Raw genomic sequence first — 23,034 nt, forward strand, 5'->3', positions numbered from 1 at the left:
CTGAATAAATACAGATGCAAAAAATCCATTTAAGCTTTCCCCCATCTCTTTTGGCTCCATACAGATTCCCATTCTGATCTTCCAGAGGACCAGTTTAGTCTCTTGCACTCCTTTTGCTCTTAACATATCTATAGAATCCCTTAAGTTTGTCTATTACCTTATCTGCTAGGGCAACCTTTATACCTTCTTTTAGCCCTCCTGATTTCTCAAGTGTTCTCTTGCATTTCTTATACGACATAAGCAAATTAATGTGTGGCTTAGAAGCTGGTGCAGGAGGCAAGGCTTCAGGTTCTTGGATCACTGGCATCTCTTCTGGGGGAGGTATGACCTATTCTAAAGTGATGGGTTGTACCTGAACCCGAGGGGATCAATATCCTCGCGGGCAGGATTGTTAGAGCTGTTGGACAGGGTTTAAACTAATTTGGCAGGGGGGTGGGAACCAGAGTGAGGGACTCAAGATAGGACAGATGGTTAAAAAAAAAGCAAAGATAGCATGCAGACTGTCAGGAAGGGCAGGCAGATGATAGGACATAATTGCAGCCAGCAGGGTATGTATCACTGCATTAGGGATACAGTATCAAAAAGGGTAGCAAATACGGTACTCAAAGTGTTATATCTCAATGCATGGAGTATAAGAAATCAGGTGGATGATCTTGTTGCGCTATTACAGATTATCAGGTATGATGTTGTGGCCATCACTGAACTGTGGCTGAAGGATAATTATAGTTGGGAGCTGAATGTTCAAGGTTACAAGTTGTATCAGAGGGATAGGAAGGTAGGCAGAGGGTGTGGGGTAGCTTTGCTGGTAACGAATGGCATCAAATCAGTAGAAGGATGTGACATCAGATCGGAACATGTTGTACCCTTGTGAGTTGAGTTGAGAAACCACATGGGTAAAAGGACCCTGATGGCAGTTATATACAGTCCTCCCAACAGTAGCTGGGATGTGGACCACAGATTATAACAGGAAATCGAAAAGGCGTGTCAAACGGGCAATGTTATAGAAAATAGATGCAGGAGTAGGCCATTCAGCCCTTCTAGCCTGCACCGCCATTCAGTATGATCATGACTGATCATCCAATTCAGAACCCTGTACCAGCCTTCCCTCCATACCCCCTGATCCCTTTAGCCACAAGGGCCATATGATAGTCATGGGAAATTTCAACATGCAGGTTGATTGGGAAAATCAGGTTGGTAACGGATGTCAAGAGAGTGAGTTTGTTGAATGCCTATGAGATGGCTTTTTAGAGCAGTTTGTCATTAAGCCTACTAGGCGATCAGCTATACTGGATTGTATGTTGTGTAATGAACTGGAAGTGGTTAGGCAGCTTAAGGTAGAAGAACCCATGGGAGACAGTGATCACAAAATGATTGAGTTCATCTTGAAATTTGATGGGGAGAAAGAAAAGTCTGATGTAGCAGTACTTCAGTGGAGTAAAAAGGAAATTACAATGGTACGAAAGAGGAGTTGCCTGAAATAAACTGGAAGGAGATGCTGGCAGGGATGACTGCAGAGCAACAATGCCTTGAGCTTCAGGGAAAAATGAGGAAGGTGCAGGACAGATATATTCCAAAAACAAAAAAATACTCAAATGGCAAAATTGTATACCAGTGGCAGACAAGGGAAGTCAAAGTTAATATAAAAGCAAAACAGCATACAACAAAGCAAAAATTAGTGGGAAGAGAGAGGATTGGGAAGCTTTTAAAAACCTACAGAGAACAACTAAAAGAATCATCAAGAGGGAAAAGATGATATATGAAAACAAGCTAGCAAGCAATATCAAAGTGGATAGCAAAAGCTTTTTCAAGTACGTAAAAAATAAAAGACAAGAGAGGGTGGATGTAGGACCACTAGAAAATGTGGCTGAAGAAATAATAGTGGAGGACAAGGAGATGGCAGATGAACTAAGTGGGTATTTTGCATCAGTTTTCACTGTGGAAGACACTAGCAGTGTGCCAGATGTTGAAGGATGTGAGGGAAGAGAAGTGAGGGCAGTTACTAAACAAGGGGGAAGGTGCTCAAAAAGCTGAAAGACCTAAGGGTACCAGATGAACTGCACCCTAGCGTTCTGAAAGAGGTAGCGGTAGACAACAGACAACAGACAATAGATGCAGGAGTAGGCCATTCAGCCCTTCGAGCCAGCACCACCATTCACTGTGATCATGGCTGATCATCCACAATCAGTATCCAGTTCCTGCCTTATCCCCATTAGCTTTGATTCCACTATCCTTAAGAGCTCTATCCATCTCTTTCTTGAAAGCATCCAGAGACTTGGCCTCCAAGGCCTTCTGGGGCAGAGCATTCCATATATCCACCACTCTCTGGGTGAAAAAGTTTTTCCTCAACTCCGTTCTAAATGGCCTACCCCTTATTCTTAAACTGTGGCCTCTGGTTCTAGACTCTCCCATCAGCGGAAACATGCTTCCTGCCTCCAGCGTGTCCAATCCCTTAATAATCTTATATGTTTCAATAAGATCTCCTCTTAGCCTTCTAAATTCCAGAGTATACAAGCCCAGTCGCTCCAATCTTTCGACATATGACAGTCCCGCCATCCCGGGAATTAACCTTGTGAACCTGCACTGCACTCCCTCAATAGCAAGAATGTCCTTCCTCAAATTTGGAGACCAAAACTGCACACAGTACTCCAGGTGTGGTCTCACCAGGGCCCTGTACAGCTGCAGAAGGACCTCTTTACTCTCATACTCAATTCCCCTTGTTATGAAGGCCAGCATGCCATTAGCCTTCTTCACTGCCTGCTGTAATTGCATGCTTGCTTTCAGTGACTGATGTACAAGAACACCTAGATCTCATTGTGCTTCCCCTTTTCCTAACTTGACTCCATTTAGATAATAATCTGCCTTCCTGTTCTTACCACCAAAGTGGATAACCTCACATTTATCCACATTAAACTGCATCTGCCCACTCACCCAGCCTGTCCAAGTCACATTGCATTCTCATAACATCCTCCTCACAGTTCACACTGCCACCCAGCTTTGTGTCATCGGCAAATTTGCTAATGTTACTTTTAATTCCCTCATCTAAATCATTAATATATATTGTAAACAGCTGCAGTCCCAGCACTGAACCCTGCAGTACCCCACTGGTCACCGCCTGCCATTCCGAAAGGGACCCGTTAATCGCTACTCTTTGTTTTCTGTCAGCCAGCCAATTTTCAATCCTAGTCAGTACTCTGCCCCCAGTACCATGTGCCCTAATTTTGCCCACTAATCTCCTATGTGGGACTTTATCAAAGGCTTTCTGAAAGTCCAGGTACACTACATCCACTGGCTCTCCCTTGTCCACTTTCAAAGTTACATCCTCAAAAAATTCCAGAAACTTAGTCAAGCACGATTTCCGCTTCGTAAATCCATGCTGACTCGGACCAATCCTGTTACTGCTATCCAGATGTGTCGTAATTTCATCTTTTATAATTGTCTCCAGCATCTTTCCCACCACCTACGTCAGGCTACCCGGTCTATAATTCCCTGTTTTCTCTCTTCCTCTCTTCTTGAAGAGAGGGACAACATTAGCCACCCTCCAATCCACAGGAACTGATCCTGAATCTATAGAACATTGGAAAATGATTACCAATGCGTCCATGATTTCTAAAGCCACCTCCTGGGATGCAGACCATCAGGTCCCGGGGTAGAGATTGTGGAGGCATTAGTAATGATTTTTCAAAAATCATTGGACTCTGGCATGGTGCAGATGTCAAGCTGCAAATGTCACTCCACTTTTTAAGAAAGGAGGAAGGCAGCAGAAAGGAAATTATAGACCAGTTAGTTTGACCTCTAGTGGTTGGGAAGATGTTGGAGTCAATTGCTAAAGATGAGGTTATGGAGTACTTGGTGATAAAGGACAAGATAGCTCAAAGTCAGCATGGTTTCTTTAAGGGAAAATCATGCCCGATGAACCTATCGGAATAATTTGAAATTACAAATTGGATGGATAAAGGGGATGGAGTGGATGTTATATATTTAAACTTTCAGAAGGCCTTTGACAAGGTGCCACACATAAGGCTGCTTACTAAGTTAAGAGCCCATGGTATTAGAGGAGTGTTACTAGTGTAACACTCGCTTCGCCTAGTGGCTTAATATAGGGGGTGATAACCCCCTGCCCGGCCAAACCGCGAAATCAACTGCTTCCAGATTCAACAGACAGGGCAACAATATCTTGATTGGCTAACATGCATCCACAGTCCTGTTATCTCTAGCCATAACCCAAACATTGCTGCTACAGAGAAACCATCCCTGAAGTTGAATGACTCAGCAGTCAACTTTCCCCCCTTTTCCAATAGCTTTTCGCAGCGTGCTTCACGGGGGCACTAGGCATTACCGTCACTGGGAACAAATGCGCCAGGGGCATCCCCCAGTTGAAGGTGACCTCCCTCTTTGTAGTGTTCCTGATGATCACCGCCATCATGTAATTGATTGAATGGAGAGTTATGGGCTGAGTGCAGATCAGTGGGACTAGGTGATTGTAAGAGTTCGGCACAGACTAGAAGGGCTGAGATGGCCTGTTTCCGTGCTGTAATTGTTATATGGTTATATTAGATATATGGACAGGAAAGGAATGGAGGGTTATGGGCTGAGTGCAAGTCGGTGGGACTAAGTGAGAGTAAGAGCTCGGCATGGACTAGAAGGGCCGAGATGACCTGCTTCCGTGCTGTAATTGTTATATGGTTATCCTGCTCGCCTGTACAACCAAGGGCTTCTGCAATTCGGGCCTCACCAGTAGCCCAGCAGGAAATCCCAACTCCCCCTCATGGTCTTTCGAAGCATCCACTAAGAGGGCTTCACCCTCAGGCACTCCGGGAAATTTGGGGGTCCCCATCACTCTCACTACTGCCCCAGGCCGTACCACCATTGGCTTCGACTGGGTGAACCACACAGTCCCTCGTTTAAATTCGGTATCCGGCCCAGTACTGCCACGCACTTCCTTGAAAGCAGTCTGAAACACTGGGTGCACGGACAACATTCCCGAAAAGCTCTCACCCGCCTTTTCCTTGCAGGCCCCCATGAGCCTCCTCACAAGAAGGGTATTGGTCCCCACCAGAATTGAAACACTGCCCATCTCAATGGGGTCCAGACAAACCACCACCACTGTATCAAACACCTCAGACACTCCCACATCAGCCTCCGAGAACTCCAGTATCACTGACAAATAACCACTGTATGGATAATCACCAGACTGAGACCCCAACTCTCCAGTGCATTGAATGGTGTCAAGGGTAAATGCTTCAGATACCGGATGTAAAACGAATGGTACAGTAACGTGACCTGTGACCCGGTACTGAGTATGGCTTCAGCATAAATACCCTCTATTTGTAGCGACACACTGGAGCGTGGTCCCACTAAGCCTTCAGGAATAGGGTCTTTTGCTTTCGGGAGTTCTTTGGTACATTGCTGGGAACGTGTTCCCCCAGAGACACAAGTTTTCCTAATGACTCTCCTTGCTGAGATACCCAGCGGCTCACTCTCCTTCTGGCATGACACCTGCTGCTAGCAGCCCTCCACACTGTTCATCCCCTTGGGGAATCTGCACCCCCCATCAGCTCCATCATATGGGGGGGGGGGGTCACACCTGCTGATAACAGCCGACTTATCTCCGTTCTCAACTCTGGCACAATCTCCTCTACCGCTTCCCAGGGTAGGCTATCTGTGGTCACTTCACTGCGGGAGACTACTACCGAGGACTGTACCCTGCTGACTGAGTCCTCCCATGTCTCTGCTGCGTTCTCTTCTTCCTGTACCTCTCTGATCAGCTCAAAAGATAGAGGGGGGCACGTCTTACGAGACTGTCAGAGACCCCACGCAATCCGATCATGGGACTGGGCACCCCTGGCTATCTGGTCCATTTTTAGCTGATCCACCTCAGCCACCTGAATGACCCCTCTGCGCCACAAGCAATTTAGCTGCTTCTCTAGCCGAAAAATAAAAGCAGAAAGCTTTTTCCCTTTATCCTGAGACATGTTTTGAAACACCACCAGGAGCTCCACTGGGCTTCCAGTTGGACCAAAAGCATTGTCCAGTGCCATCAGATAATTGACAGGTGTCGCTATGGGATAATTTAACCTGACAGTTCTGACAACGTCAGCGGCCCGTCCATTCAAACTTTCAACCAATCTCTGTCGCTTTTCATCATCCAAGCACTGCCACTCATCCAACAACTGAGATGTCTGTTCCACCCATGTCTCATACTCCTCCTCCCCTTTAGGGGTGGGCATTATTCCAGAGAATAGGCAGAGCCTGCCATAGCTGGGACTTAGAATCTGATTTTTTCATTTATTCGCCAGAGAAGTAAGGGCGAGTACTACCTCAGAATTCTCACTCTTCACCAGGGGACATGGACTAATTAGACATTCCAAATCTGACCACTCTTTCCCCTCACTCCTCAGAAATGCCAGAACCCTGTCTTTGAAATCTCCACCCCCAGCTACCTCAGCACTGGTTTGCATCAAAACGAGAGCTGCGCCCGCCATTTTATCAGCTCTCTGCTCACAATTGCAACTTTAACAGTACTTATCAGTGGAATTAACAATTCATCTGAAGTACAAATATCTGCCCCACTGGTTCATTGCTCAAGATAATCACACAGCATCCAACAGAATCAATCCCGAACATAGCCCCCACAATTCTAACACTCACTTTGCCTTCCTGGTCAAACTTAAGAAATTTCGCTTGGGTGGATGCTGCGCGACGTGCCCCTGTTACAAATCAGTACCCCGAAATAACAGTATACAATATGCAATTAAACGATTAAGCTTTATAACTCTTACTACATGACTATATGGTTAGTAGAGAAACAAAATATATATATTTCATTTATTACGATTTGGGCCCAAATCTTAATAAACAGTCTGTGCACAAAGTTGGAGCTCACATACAGGCCCATCGGTCCTCAACGACCTCCTCCGATCGTCGCTGCCCTTCGAACTCTCACTTCGAGTCCACCCTGTCCAGCGGTCTACTGAATCTCTCCATTCGCGTCTTCTCTCTTCATCTCTCTCTCTCTCTCTCTCTCTGGCAAAAGCCCGTGAAATCAACTGATTCCAGATTCACCAGACAGGGCAACAAAATCCTGATTGGCTAATATGCATCCATAGTCCTGTTATCTCCAGCCATTACCCAAACATTGCTGCTACAGGGAAACCGTTACCTCAGCAGTGAACATTACAAAAAGAACCATTACATTAGCAGTGAAACCTTACAGCACATTACACTAGCGTGGTTACAGCATTGGCTGGTTGGTAGGAGGCAGTGAGTGGGAATAAAAGAATGCTTTTCTGGTTTGCTGCCTGTGACTAGTGGTGTTCCACAAGGGTTGGTGTTGGGACCACTTCTTTTTATGCTGTATATCAATGATTTAGATGATTGAAAAGATGGCTTTGTTGCCAAGATTGCAGATCATATGAAGATTGGTGGAGGGGCAGATAGTGTTGAACAAGCAGGTAAACTGTAGAAGGACTTAGATTAGGAGAATGGGCAAGAAAGTGGCAAATGAAATACAATATTGGAAAGTGCATGATTATGCATTTTGATAGTAGAAATAAGTGTGCAGATTATTTTCAAAATGGGGAGAAAATCCAAAAATCTGAGATGCAAAGTGACTTGGGTGTCCTTGTGCAGAACAACCTAAAGGTTAACTTGCAGGCTGAGTCATTAGTGAGGAAGGCTAATGCAATGTTAGCATTCATTTCAAGAGGTCTAGAATACAAGAGCAGGCATATGCTGCTGAATCTTTATAAGGCACTGGTGAACAGCTTTGGGCTACTCATCTAAGAAAAGATGTGCTGGCATTGGTGAAGGTTCAGAAGAGGTTCAGAAGGATGATTCTGGGAATGAAAGGGTTAGTGTACAAGGAACATTTGATAACTCTGGGTCTGTACTCGCTGGAATTTAGAAGATGAGGGGGGTTCTCATTGAAACCTTTCGAATGTTGAAAGACATAGACTGACTAGATGTGGAAAGGATGTTTCCCACAGTGGGAATGTCTAGGACAGGAGGGCATGGCCTTGGGATAGACAGGCGTCCATTTAAAACAGAGATGGGGAGAAATTTCTTTAGCTGGAGGGTGCTGAATTTGTGGAATTTATTACCACAGGCAGCTGTGGTGGCCAGGTCAGTGGGTGGATTTAAGGCAGAGCTTGATAGGTTTTTTATTGGACACAGCATTAAAGGTTATGGGGTGAAGGCCGGGGAGCGGAGCTGAGGAGGGAAAAAGGAATCAGCCATGATTGAACAGTGAAGCAGGCACCATGGGCCAAATGGCTTAATTCTGCTGCTATGTCTTATGGTCTACAAGAAATTTGTTCCTAATTGAATGTACCTGGTATGCATCGCCTTTTTTTCCTCTTAACCAGGGCCTCAATATCTCTTAAAAACTAAGGTTCCCTAAATTTGTTATTTTTACTTTTTATTCTATCTGTACATCTGTACTCTCAAAATTTCACTTTTGAAGGCCTTCCACTTCCCAAGTACACTTTTGCCAGAAAACAGGTACTCCATACTTGCCAGATCCTTTCTGATACCATCAAAATTGGTCTTTCTCCAATTTAGAATCTCAACCCGCAGACCAGGCCTACATTTTTATATACTTACATTGAAACTAATTTCATTAAAAGGAGGGAGGAGAAGATGGCGGCGCGACGCAGCTCACGCGGCCGTTCTGAATGAATATCGTATGTGTGACCAGGGGGCTGTGCACAATCCAGATTTGATGGAGACAGCCGTGAGAAGCACGGAGGAACACCTGGAGTAACTCTGAAATGCTTGCTTTGCTGCTGCTGCTACTGTGTGATCGAGAATCTCTGGAGATGAAGGCCTCAAATCCTCGGCTTTGCCTATTACCTGTTGCCAGGGCCAGGGTCGAAGCGCTTGGCAGAGATGGTGCTTGGTGCTCAGTGTCGGAGAGCTGGTCGGAGGTTCGGAGTTTTCAGATGGACTCAGAGTCGGACTGTGGTTGGATGCTTCCAGGATGCTGCATCGGCAAGTTGGCGGCGCTGGAGGTTTACCGTCTGTGTGAGATGACGGGACTTTCGAGAGACTTTTACCGTGCCATGGTCTGTTCTTATCAAATTACGGTATTGCTTTGCACTGTTGTAACTATATGTTATAATTATGTGGTTTTTGTTAGTTTTTAAACTCCGTTTGTCATGTGTTTTCGTGATATCATTCTGGAAAAACATTCCATCATTTCTTAATGCATGCATTACTAAATGACAATAAAAGAGGACTGCGTGTCCTCATAATCTAATCTAATTATGATCACTAGGTGCAAAGTGTTCCCCTCCACAAACTTGTCAGCTGCCCTGTCTCATTTCCTAACAGCAGATCATGTATCGCACACTCTCATGTTGGGACTTCTATGAACTAATTCAGGAAACTTTCCTAAGCGTATTTGACAAACTCTATCCCATCTAGTCCTTTTACGGTATGGGAGTCTCAGTGAATATGGTGAAAGTTAAAATCACTTACTATAACAACCTTATGTTTCTTGCAACAGTCTGCGATATTTCTGCAGATTTGAATAACTACTTTGGTTCTGTCTTCATTAAGGAGGACATAAATAATCTTCTGGAAATAGTAGGGGACAGAGGGTCCAGTGAGATGGAGGAACTGAGGGAAATACGTGTTAGTAGGGAAGTGGTGTTGGGTAAATTGAAGGGATTAAAGGCAGATAAATCCCCAGGGCCAGATGGTCTGCATCCCAGAGTGCTTAAGGAAGTAGCCCAAGAAATAGTGGATGCATTAGTGATAATTTTTCAAAACTCGTTAGATTCTGGACTAGTTCCTGAGGATTGGAGGGTGGCTAATGTAACCCCGCTTTTTAAAAAAGGAGGGAGAGAGAAACCGGGGAATTATAGACCAGTTAGCCTAACATCGATGGTGGGGAAAATGCTAGAGTCAGTTATCAAAGATGTGATAACAGCACATTTGGAAAGCAGTGAAATCATCGGACAAAGTCAGCATGGATTTGTGAAAGGAAAATCATGTCTGACGAATCTCATAAAATTTTTTGAGGATGTAACTAGTAGAGTGGGTAGGGGAGAACCAGTGGATGTGGTATATTTGGATTTTCAAAAGGCTTTTGACAAGGTCCCACACAGGAGATTAGTGGGCAAACTTAAAGCACACTGTGTTGGGGGTATGGTATTGATGTGGATAGAGAATTGGTTGGCAGACAGGAAGCAAAGAGTGAGAATAAACGGGATCTTTTCAGAATGGCAGGCAGTGACTAGTGGGGTACCGCAAGGCTCAGTGCTGGGATCCCAGTTGTTTACAATATATATTAATGACTTAGACGAGGGAATTAAATGCAGCATCTCCAAGTTTGCGGATGACACGAAGCTGGGCGGCAGTGTTAGCTGTGAGGAGGATGCTAAGAGGATGCAAGGTGACTTGGATAGGTTAGGTGAGTGGGCAAATTCATGACAGATGCAATTTAATGTGGATAAATGTGAGGTTATCCACTTTGGTGGCAAAAACAGGAAAACAGATTATTATCTGAATGGTGGCCGATTAGGAAAAGGGGAGGTGCAACGAGACCTGGGTGTCATTATACACCAGTCATTGAAAGTGGGCATGCAGGTACAGCAGGCGGTGAAAAAGGCAAATGGTATGCTGGCATTCATAGCAAGAGGATTCGAGTACAGGAGCAGGGAGGTACTACTGCAGTTGTACAAGGCCTTGGTGAGACCACACCTGGAGTATTGTGTGCAGTTTTGGTCACCTAATCTGAGGAAAGACATTCTTGCCATAGGGGGAGTACAAAGAAGGTTCACCAGATTGATTCCTGGGATGGCAGGACTTTCATATGATGAAAGACTGGATCGGCTAGGCTTATACTCGTTGGAATTTAGAAGATTGGGGGGGGGAGATCTTATTGAAACGTATAAAATCCTAAAGGGATTGGACAGGCTAGATGCAGGAAGATTGTTCCCGATGTTGGGGAAGTCCAGAACGAGGGGTCACAGTTTGAGGATAAAGGGGAAGGCTTTTAGGACCGAGATGAGGAAAAACTTCTTCACACAGAGAGTGATGAATCTGTGGAATTCTCTGCCACAGGAAACAGCTGAGGCCAGTTCATTGGCTATATTTAAGAGGGAGTTAGATATGGCCCTTGTGGCTAAAGGGATCAGGGGGTATGGAGAGAAGGCAAGTACAGGGTTCTGAGTTGGATGATCAGCCATGATCATACTGAATGGCGGGGCAGGCTCGAAGGGCCTAATGGCCTACTCCTGCACCTATTTTCTATGTTTCTATGTTCCTCTAAATCCCATGGACTGTTGGGTGGTCTATAATATAGTCGCATGAAAGTGATCCTGCCTTTCTTATTTCTCAGTTCCACCAAAAGCTTTTTTTAAGTACATGAAGGGTAAAAGAGAGTTGTGTGTAGTTATAGGACCAATAGAAAATGACACTGGAGATAATGAGAGACGCAGAGATGGCAGAGGAACTGAATGTGTATTTTGCATCAATCTTCACAGTGGAAGACACCTGCAGTATACTGGAAATTCAAGAGCGTCAGGGAAGTGAAGTATGTGCAGTGAAAATTACGACTGAGAAGGTGCTCAGGAAGTTTAACGGTTTGAAGGTGGATAAATCTTCTAGACCTAATGGAATGCATCCTCGGGGTCTGAAGGAAGTAGCTGAAGAGATTGTGGAGGCATTAACAATGATCTTTCAAGAATTGATAGATTCTGGCATTGTACCAAATGACTGGAAAACTGCAAATGTTACTCCGTTATTTAAGAAGGGTGGGAGGGAGCAGAAAGGAAATTATAGACCTGTTAGCCTGACATCAGTGGTGGGGAAGTTGTTGGAATCGATTGTTAGGGATGAGATTATGGAGTACCTGGAGACACATGAAAAGATAGGCCAAAACTAGCATGGTTTCCTGAAAGGAAAATCCTGCCTGACTAACCTACTGCAGTTTTTTGAGGAAATTATAAGCAGATGCATTAGATATGGTGCACTTGGATTTTAGAAGGCCTTTGACAAGGTGCTGCACATGAGGCTGCTTAGCAAGATAAGAGCTCGTAGAATTCCAGGGGAGTTAATAGCATGGGTGGAGCATTGGCTGATTGGCAGAAAACAGACAGTGGGAATAAAGAGATCCTATTTTGGCTGGCTGCCAGTTACCAGTGGAGTTCCACAGGGGTCAGTGTTGGGACCGCTGCTTTTTACAATATATGTCAATAATTTGGACTATGGGATTAATGGATTTCTGGCTAAATTTGCTGATGATACAAAGATAGGTGGAGGAGTGGGTAGTGTTGAGGAAATAGAGAGCCTGCAGAGAGACTTAGATAGTTTAGGATAAGGGAAATGGGCAAAGAGGTGGTAGATGAAATGCAATGTTGGAAAGTGTATGGTCATGCACTTTGGTAGAAGAAATAAACAGGCAGACTATTATTTAGATGGGGAGAGAATTCAAAATGCAGAGATGCAAAGGGACTTGGGAGTCCTTGTGCAGGATACCCTGAAGGTCAACCTCCAGGTTGAGTCGGTGGTGAAGAAGGCGAATGCAATGTTGGCATTCATTTCTACATGTATAGAATATAAAAGCAGGGATGAGATGTTGAGGCTCTATAAGGCACTCGTGAGACCACACATAGTATTGTGTGCAGTTCTGGGCTCCTTATTTTAGAAAGGATATAGACATTGGAGAAGGTTCAGAGAAGATTCATGAGAATGATTCCAGGAATGAAAAGGTTACCATATGAGGAACATCTGGCAGCTCTTGGGCTGTATTCCCTGAAGTTCAGGAGAATGAGGTGCGATCTCATAGAAACATTCCGAATGTTAAAAGGCCTAAACAGATTAGATATGGCAAAGTTATTTCCCATGGTAGGGGATTCTAGGACAAGAGGGCACAACTTCAGGAGTGAAGGACATCCATTTGGAACAGGGATGCGGAGAAATTATTTTAGTCAGAGGGTGGTAAATCTGTGAAATTTCTTGCCACGAGCGACTGTGGAGGCCAAGTTATTGGGTGCATTTATGGCAGAGTTAAATAGGTTCTTGATTAGCCAGGGCATCAAAGGGTATGGGAAGAAGGCAGGGGAGTGGGGATGACTGGAAGAATTGGTCAGCCCATGATTGAATGGTGGAGCAGTCTCGATGGGCCAAATGGCCTACTTCTGCTCCTATATCTTACGGTCTTATGGTCTAAAGCCTCAACAAACAAATTCTCCAGTTATTTTCCTTGACTTGTTTAATACCAGCTTCCCCCTTAATCCCTTCTGCTCTGTCACGTCTCAAACAGGGAACTCTGGAATACTGAGTTGCCAGTCCTGCCCCTCTTGCAACCAAGTCTCACTAATGGTTACAATATTGTAATTCCAGATCCATGCCCTGAGCTGAGCTGCCTTTCTTATGATACCTCTTGCATTGAATTACATGCAGCTCAGGACATTAGTCATACAATGGTCCTTTTGATTCTTGACTTTGTCTGACGTCTTAACAACATATCTCCACAACTGCTCCAATATCGGCTCTGGCACTCTGGTTCCCATTGTCCTGCAACCCTAGATTAACAACTCCAGCCCTCACCCCACTCAAACCTCTGGATATTCCATCAAAAGGAAATATATGTACCACATCCACCCTATCAAGATCCAAGAGGATCTTACTTTGCATCTTCTGCAGTTAGTGAGGTGGCTTGATTGAAACAAGTCTAGCCTGTCTAACCTTTCCTCAGATGACAAACTGCCTCTGCCAGATATCAATCTAGTACACTGCGTCGCATTGTTTCCAATGCATTACTTATTTGCAAAAAAACTCATCACAACACACAATGCTTCAATGTGGTTATACCAATGCTCTATAAATGAAGCATAAAGTCTCTACTTTGCATTCGATTTGATAAATAACAATGTCAGCTTTCCGATTTCCTGTAGAAGTTGCTCTGCTACTATGCATGTTTTCATAATGTGAATTAGATCTGATACAACTGATAGATTAGGAAACACTTTGTATTATCCAGGACTGTGGAATGATTGTGATGGGGAATATCAGTCTAAAACAGTATTTTGAAGGCATCTGCAGCCTTTTCTGCTACTATGCAACTTTATATGAAGTGAGATTTCTTAAGAACACAACAGTATGTTGGAGCAGAACTACCTGTACTTGCAGATGAGCTCTTTGCAAATCATGCACAAGAATGAACTAGGCAACCTCGCACCATTTAGATAAAACGCTTTCTTTACATTTTTCATGCCAAAATGGACAATTTCACAATTCCAAAAGCACATTATATTCTGCTTACCAGATCCTTCCTTGTATTCCTCTGTAGCCTCATTATACCTTTTTTGGAACTTACTTTCCAATTCATCTTTGTATTACCAATAAACTTATTACCCATACCTTTGCTGCTGTCATTTAATTCATTTGTATATATTTTTAAAAATGATTAACATAATGGTAAAATTACTATTTTGAATATCCTAGAATACTCTAACCAATAGCAGAAACAGAGCATCTTCACCGCAGAGACCACTGTACGTTAAAATAGTTCGAAACAACTTCTTGCAAAATATTAGGGAAAGGTATTAAATATTGGGCATGCCAAATTTTTTAAAAGTTAGATTACCTACAGTCTTCCTAGAATACTTAATTCTCAAATACAATTGAATTTCTGAAGAGAAATGATCAGCTTCATCACCCAAACAGCAGAACTAAACATCTAACATCATTCCTCAACATTATTCTGCTCAAGAATATATGTTGTTCCTTAACTGAGAATGAGAATGTTTATGTAAATTAACTTGAGACAATTTTTAACCTGGTCTAAAGATATGAATGTTAATTATTAAAGGTGGAATAAATCACCGAGTATGAAACATTATCAGCCATTTTAAAAATAATCCCGACTTAGTTGATTTTGAGAGATTGACATTTGTACAATGGTTGCCTGTATTCAATCTTCACCTTGTGTAAATGACACGACCATCAATCTGTGAAAAGCTTTATCTACAATTTTGAGACTCAAGAGAATGGATTGAATGCAATTGGAATAAATATGCACCATCAGAACCTGAATGGATATTACTGGGTTTCTCTATTTGCAATTCTCTTCAGAAAAAGACACTTACAAGCCATTATGTGTCAAATAAGCCCTCAACAGACAAGGAATAAACACAGTAAATACTTATAAATCAGAGATCATCTGTGTATTATTCAGAAAATTATGTGCTCTTTGATACCAACCCTTTTACAAGTAGCATTTCAAACTTTAAAAAGTATTAATAATGCTATATTAATTTTGGGTCAAGAGAGAAATCCCTTCTGTATCAGTTCCAGCTGTCTGCTTTAAAGCAGTTCTATAATGGATACAGTCAACACAATAATGCTGTTTTTGTAAACATTATTTCTTTTGAATAAGCAAGCTCCAGGAGCTTAGGCTTGTACTGGACCTTCAGATTCTTGTCAAACTGGAAAAAGCAGGAACAGGCTAAAGGTTGAACTTTTCCAGCTGTGAACAATCCATAGTCAATGGTTACAAATTCCAGAATAATCATTTTATCGACCTAGTAAACCCAGATAACTTTCTAAAGATTCAATTGACCTGACTATGAAAGAAACCTACATCTATGAAAATCCAGTCAGCAAAATTACCAATTGAGTAATGTAACATTAGTAAAAACTAACGCTACAACTGTGCAGGAAAGCAAATTTTGGACAGTACAAGAATGAATAGTTTATCAATGGAAGAAATTAATGGTAGGCATTCTCAGTAGCTCCTCTGGGTGCTCCGGTTTCGTTTCACAGTCCCAAGATCTACCAGTTAGTAGGTTAATCGGTCATTGTAAATTCTGTGGTTGGGCAGGTTGATGGGTGTTGCGACTCATTGGGCCTGTTCTGCGCTGTATTGCGCCTCTTTCACCTCAGACAGTTGAGAAAGTTTGGTATGGGCCCCAAATCCTAAGAACTTCTTACAGGGGCACAATTGAGAGCATCCTGACTGGCTGCATCACTGCCTGGTATGGGAACTGTACCTCCCTTAACCGCAGGATTCTGCAAAGAGTGGTGCGGACTGCCCAGCGCATCTGTAGTTGCGAACTTCCCATGATTCAGGACATTTACAAGGACCGGTGTGTAAAAAGGGTCTGTAGGATCATTGGGGACTTGAGTCACCCCAACCACAATCTATCCTAGCTGCTACCATCCGGGAAACAGTACTATAGCATAAAAGCCAGGACCAACTGGCTCCCGGACAGCTTCTTCCACCAGGCCATCAGACTGATGTACTTACGCTGATTTGAGTGTACTCTAGATTACATTGACTGTTCTATTATAAATTATTAATTACTATGATTGCACATTGCATATTTAGACAGAGATGCAATGTAAAAATTTTTACTGCTCATGTATATGAGGATGTAAGAAATAAAGTCAATTCAATGTTAAATTAAAAAAAAGAGCTAGAGGAACTCAGTAGATCAGGCAGCATCTACGGAAACAAATAAAAAGTGAATGTTTCAGGCAGAGACCCTTCATCAGGGTTGTAAAGGAAAGGGGAAGATGCCAGAATAAGGAGGTGTGGAAAGGGGAAGGAGTAGAAGCTCAAAGGTGAAGCAATGTGGATGGGGGAGGGTTGATGAAGGCAAGAAGCTGAGAGGTGATAGGTGGAAAAGATAAAGAACCAGGGGAACCAGCGGGAGATTCATCCACCACTTTGTACGTTTCTATTCCTAACTTCTGTCTTGCAGGTGGTTACGAGATTTTGGAGATTAGAAGGTGATTCACCCTTTGCAGGATACCACGCCTCTGGCTTGCTCATGCCGCCACAGAATTTAGGTGCTTAACCCAGCTGAATTTCTATTCAATAGGGACTCTAGCATCACCAGTGGAGTGATGGCTGCAGGTGAAAGATTGCAATGTTCTCTTCTGTTGATTGTGGGATTGCTCATTTCTTTTATTGCACACAGTTTTGCATACACTTCTCTTGTTATGATGATGTGCTGAACCATGTCCACAATTCTCTGCAATTTCTTGTGGTTAGAGTTGAGCAATGGCATTCAACACTTGTGCATCCAGACAGAATCCTTTTTATGATGCACAGATAAAAATTGTTAGGGATCAAAGAGAACACATCAAATTCTTTACCCTCCTGAGGAAGCAAAGGAGTTAGCAAGCTTTCTTGGCTGTGGCGTCTATGTAGTAGGACCAGGACAGGCTAACGGTGATACTGGGGTTTAGAAAAATGGTGGTGCCTGGGGGGGGGGGGGGGTAGCATGGATTACATCGAAACCAACTGAATATTGAGAGGTTAGACAGAGTGAACATGGAGAGGATGTATCAAATACTGTGAGTTTAAGACCAGAGGGCCCAGCCTCAAAATTGAACAGAGATGAGGAGGGTGGTAAATCTGTGGAATTCATTGCCACAAACAGTTGTAGAGGCCACACATTGGGTATATTTAAAGTGGAGGTTGATACATTCTTGATTAGTGAGGGCATCAAAGGTTATGAAGAAAAGGTAGGGGAATGGAATTGAGAGAGAAATTAAATTAAGCACGATTGTACGTGCAGAATCAATGGGAGAAATAGCCTATGCTGTTCCTGTCTTAATTCACTCCTAGGAACTTGAAGCTCTCAAATCAGCAATAGAACCATAGAACCATAGAAACTACAGCACAGAAACAGGCCCTTTGGCCCTTCTTGGCTGTGCCGAACCATTTTCTGCCTAGTCCCACTGACCTGCACACGGACCATATCCCTCCATACACCTCCCATCCATGTATCTGTCCAATTTATTCTTAAATGTTAAAAAAGAACCCGCATTTACCACCTAGTCTGGCAGCTCATTCCATACTCCCACCACTCTCTGTGTGAAGAAGCCCCCCCAATGTTCCCTTTAAACTTTTCCCCCCTCACCCTTAACCCATGTCCTCTGGTTTTTTTCTCTCCTTGCCTCAGTGGAAAAAGTCTGCTTGCATTCATTATCTATACCCATCATAATTTTATATACCTCTATCAAATCTCCCCTCATTCTTCTACGCTCCAGGGAATAAAATCCTAACCTATTCAACCTTTCTCTGTAACTGAGTTTGTCAAGTCCCGGCAACATCCTTGTAAACCTTCTTTGCATTCCTTCAACCTTATTTATATCCTTCCTGTAATTTGGTGACCAAAACTGAACACAATACTCCAGATTCGGCCTCACCAATGCCTTATACAACCTCATCATAACATTCCAGCTCTTATACTCAATACTTTGATTAATAAAGGCCAATGTACCAAAAGCTCTCTTTACGACCCTATCTACCTGTGACGACACTTTTAGGGAATTTTGTATCTGTATTCCCAGATCCCTCTGTTCCACTGCACTCCTCAGTGCCTTACCATTAACCCTGTATGTTCTACGTTGGTTTGTCCTTCCAACGTGCAATACTTCACACTTGTCAGTATTAAATGCCATCTGCCATTTTTCAGCCCATTTTTCCAGCTGGTCCAAGTCCCTCTGCAGGCTCTGAAAACCTTCCTCACTGTCTACTACACCTCCAATCTTTGTATCATCAGCAAACTTGCTGATCCAATTTACCACATTATCATCCAGATCATTGATATAGATGACAAATAACAATGGACCCAGCACTGATCCCTGTGGCACACCACTGGTCACAGGCCTCCACTCAGAGAAGCAATTCTCTACCACCACTCTCTGGCTTCTTCCATCGAGCCAATGTCTAATCCAATTTACCATCTCTCCATGTATACCTAGCGACTGAATTTTCCTAACTAACCTCCCATGCAGGACCTTGTCAAAGGCCTTACTGAAGTCCACGTAGACAATATCCACTGCCTTCCCTTCATCCACTTTCCTGGTAACCTCCTCGAAAAACTCCAACAGATTGGTCAAACATGACCTACCACGCACAAAGCCATGTTGACTTTCCCTAATAAGCCCCTGTCTATCCAAATGCTTGTAGATTCTGTCTCTTAGTACTCCCTCCAATAACTTACCTACTACTGACGTTAATCTCACCGGCCTATAATTTCCCAGATTACTTTTCGATCCTTTTTTAAACAACGGAACAACATGAGCCACTCTCCAATCCTCCGGCACTTCACCCGTAGACAGCAACATTTTAAAGTCAGCGAGCATTGTTGATGTAGTCTGGAGCATGTGCACTGCTTCCCTTCCTGAAATCAATGCCCTGCTCTTTTGTTTTACTGATATTCAGGGAAACGTTGTTGTCATGATACCATAGTACTAGGCTCTCCTCCCTATATTTCAACTCATTGTTATTTGAGATTCAGCCCACTATGGGTTCCCTCTCTGCAATACTGATCCTATGCCCTCAATGGTGACTGTGGATTCAGGTACACTGGAGGTTGTCAGGGTGGGTGGTGACACATCTATTCCCTCCTGTTCCAAATGTGCATATAATGCATGAAGATAATTGGGAAGGGCTGTGCTCTTGACAGTGATACTACCAACTCTGTTTAAAAACATATTAACCCTGCTACACATGATGGTTGATCTGGGACTCAATTTCTGACTGACACTGTCTGATAGTTTTTCACAGGTCATATTCTATTTCTTGAAAGATTAGGGTCACCCAATTTAAATGCTGCAGATCTAGACTTCAGTAGGGAGTCGATCTCCACATTCATCCATGGTTTCCAGTTTGACAACACTCAGATTGTCCTCTTTGGTACACAGTCCACAACAAATTTGCTGATAAAATTTGTGATGGTTTGGACATACTCATCTAAGCAAGTAAGATTAAAGGATGAACCAAGTCTGATCTCCAGCTTGATTGCATGGATAAAATGAGGATGGTTCCGTATACTTTTGATTATCCAGATGCCCAATTTTGAGCTACTAGATCAAGACACAAGTCTATCAAGCTTAACAGGATATTGGTGGAGGACTCTTCTAGCATGAAAAAATTAATTTTGTTTCTAAAAAGACTGAGATTGTCACCTATCAAAGTTCAAAGTAAATTTATTATCAAAGTACATATCTGTCACCATATACAACACAGATTTAATTTTCTTGTGTGCATACTAAAAAAATCGATAGAATCAATGAAAGACTGCCCAACTTGGGCATTCAACTTGAATGCAGAAGACAACAAACTGCAAATATAAAAAGGAACATAAATAAATAAGCAATAAATATTGAGAACATGCGATGAAGAGTCTGGTTGTGGGAACATTCCAATGATGCCGCAAGTGAAGTTGAGTGAAGCTATCTCATTTGGTTTAAGAGCCTGATGGTTGAGGAGTAGTAACTGTTCCTGAACCTGGTGGCAGCAGCGAGAAGGGAGCACATCCTGGGTGCTGGGGGTCCCTGATGATGGATGCCGCTTTCCTGCAACAGCTTTTCATATAGATGTGCTCAATGGTGAAGAGGGTTTACCTGCGATGGACTAGTCTGTATTCACTACGTATTGTAGGATTTTCCGTTCAAGGGCATTGGTGTTCCCTTGCCAGGCAGTGATGCAGCTAGTCAATACTCTCCACTACACATCTATAGAAGTTGGCCAAAGTTTTAGACGTCATGTTGAATTTCCGCAAACTCCTAAGGAAGTAGAGGCACTGCATGCTTCATTCATAACTGAACTTATGTGCCGGGCCCAGGACAAGTCCTCTGAAATAATAACACCAAGGATAACAACAAAGTTGCTGACTTTCTCCACCTCTGATTCTCCAATGAGGACTGGCTTGTGGACCTCTGGTTTCCTCCTCCTGAAGTCAAGAGTCAGCTCTTTGGTCTTGCTGACATTGAGTAAGATGATGTTGTTATGGCATCACTCAGCCAGATTTTCAATCTCCCTCCTATCATATGCACTGTTGCATCAAAGGAGAGAAGATAACAGCATAATTGAAAAGGATATATACACAATTCCCTTCTGCAGGGTGCAATGGACAAAATTTCTACCTGGTTAATATAAATGTTGTTGAGTGGGCAGGCATCTTAAGGCTGTATAGAACTGATGCCTGTAATCCCCTGAATCTCAAGAAATTGTTTAAATAATTTCAAACTACGTGGCCCTGGATGATCATCCCAGAATTTATTCCATTAAAGTGAAAATAAGCTAGTTTCCAATAAGTTAGTGTCCTACTGTCTGTCTTTCAGTACTTGATACTTACATATCTATACAGGAAGATTGATTATTATTAGAATTGCATATCGTAGTTTGATTTTTTTCCCCCACCAGTACAACTTAAAAAGATTAGCACAGATACGAATGACTATTTTGGATCCACTTGTTCACTTTTGGAGGCTCAGGATTATACACATATTTATTTCTTGCTTCCACCAAAGGCGAAGAAAGTTTGGCAAGAAGAGCAGACTGCAATTTCTTTTTAGTCTACAGATTCCTTAGGGTTATGAAAATAACACTTTTATCACAACTGATTGTATTCCTGCTACATAATTGACCTAGACAGAAGTATATGGATAGGGATGAATATCATAGATTGTGGATGGGGTGTCAACCAGACAAACTGTATTAGCTGAGTGGTATTAAGTTATTTGAATTATATTCATACTCATCTATGAAGTTTTCTATCATGCCCATGACATGCCTTGTAGATGGTAGACAGGCTTTAGATATTCAGACAATAGGTAATTTGCCAAGTGATACCATTGATCTGCTCATAACTGAATTGGCCACAAAATACTTCCAGCTATGTTTTTGGCAAATGATATCCTCCTGAAGTAACGGCAGGTAACTTAATGATTGTTAGGTGGCCAGACTTTCACTTGTTGGAAATAGTCACTGCCTGACACTTGTGTCCTCTGAATGCTGCCAGCTACTTACCAGTTTGTGTCTGATGCAAGTAAAGAATGGATACAGTGATCAAGAAGATGCTAGTGCTATAGCCATACGGCAACAGCTTAGCTGAGGCTGAAGCTGTTCTAGAATGTATTTGCTGCAAGGATGTTGTCTGTTCTTTGCCTTATCCAATATTCCCAACTGTCAGAGAGCAGCATTTGAGGATTTTAGGAGGGAAGACAGATTTAATATTCACTCAGCCTTTCTTCAATGAAGATGTTTGACAGATTTAATATTCACTCAGCCTTTCTTCAATGAAGATGTTTGAAAATGCTTCATGTTGATCTATGGTCATCACATGCCCTGGGCATAATGATACTCTTACAGCCTCTTTCTCCTGTTAGCTGTTTAATTCTCTACTATCATTCAAGGCAGAATGTAACAGGGTAACAGATTTTTTCTTTGCATTATCCGGATGTAGAATTGCTTTGCTTTCTTTCGTATTCTGTTTTTAATATTTTGTGCCGCTGTCATGCTAGGTTAGGGCTGCATTTTTCTTTCTTTTCAAATCTTTTTATTATTATTATCCAAAATTAACAAGAGTACATCGAAGTAGGCAACACTTAATGTCTCAAGAGAAAAAAACATTGTTTTAAGGATTGAAGAAATTTTGGTGACAAAAAAAAGGGAAAAAAATCCAACTAAAGCAAAGAAAGTGAGAAAAAAACAACCCATTAGGTGTTCAAACTTGGAGTCATACGTCATACAAAAAGCTTCTAAAGATAAACATCAAACCTTCAGCAAGAAAAAAAATGTACCAAAAATTTACAATTAGATCGTGGGGGAAATCTATCAATTAACTCAAATGATAGTAACGAGCAAATGAACCCCATCTTTTCTCAAAATCAAACATAGGTTCAAAGGTTCGACTTCTAATTTTCTCCAAACTAAGACACAGCATCACTTGAGAGAACCATTGTGACAAAAATGGGAGCCGATGTATCTTTCCACTTCAACAAAATGGCCCTCCTAGCTATCAATGTAACAAAAGCAATAACATGTTGGTCAGACAAAGAGATACCGCGGATATTTCGAGGAATTATTCCAAAAACCACTGTTAATTTATTAGGTTGTAAATTAATTTTAAGTGCTTTAGAAATTATAGAAAAAACTGCTTTCCAGAACTGTCCAGTATAGAACAGGACCAAAATATGTGTGTCAGTGTAGCTGTCTCAGTTTTACATCTATCGCAGTAACTATCAACATTAGGAAACATTTTAGACAATCTCTCCTTC

General features: G+C 42.5%; 1 protein-coding gene across 6 annotated transcripts in view; it reads right to left on the reverse strand.

Moving 5' to 3' along the window:
* znf592 (zinc finger protein 592) overlaps window positions 1-23,034 on the reverse strand; it is a 201,639-nt gene that overhangs the window by 62,805 nt on the left and 115,800 nt on the right. The window contains exon 1 of one of the 6 annotated variants that reach the window (XM_072282333.1): window positions 6,888-6,896. The exons of the other annotated variants lie outside the window; for them this stretch is intronic. The gene's annotated coding sequence lies outside the window, so the exon portion shown is untranslated. Of the gene's footprint in view, window positions 1-6,887; window positions 6,897-23,034 lie in introns of those variants that run through there. 6 annotated transcript variants of the gene reach the window in all.

This window comes from Mobula birostris, chromosome 18, assembly GCF_030028105.1.
Source record: "Mobula birostris isolate sMobBir1 chromosome 18, sMobBir1.hap1, whole genome shotgun sequence".
NCBI lineage: Eukaryota > Metazoa > Chordata > Chondrichthyes > Myliobatiformes > Myliobatidae > Mobula > Mobula birostris.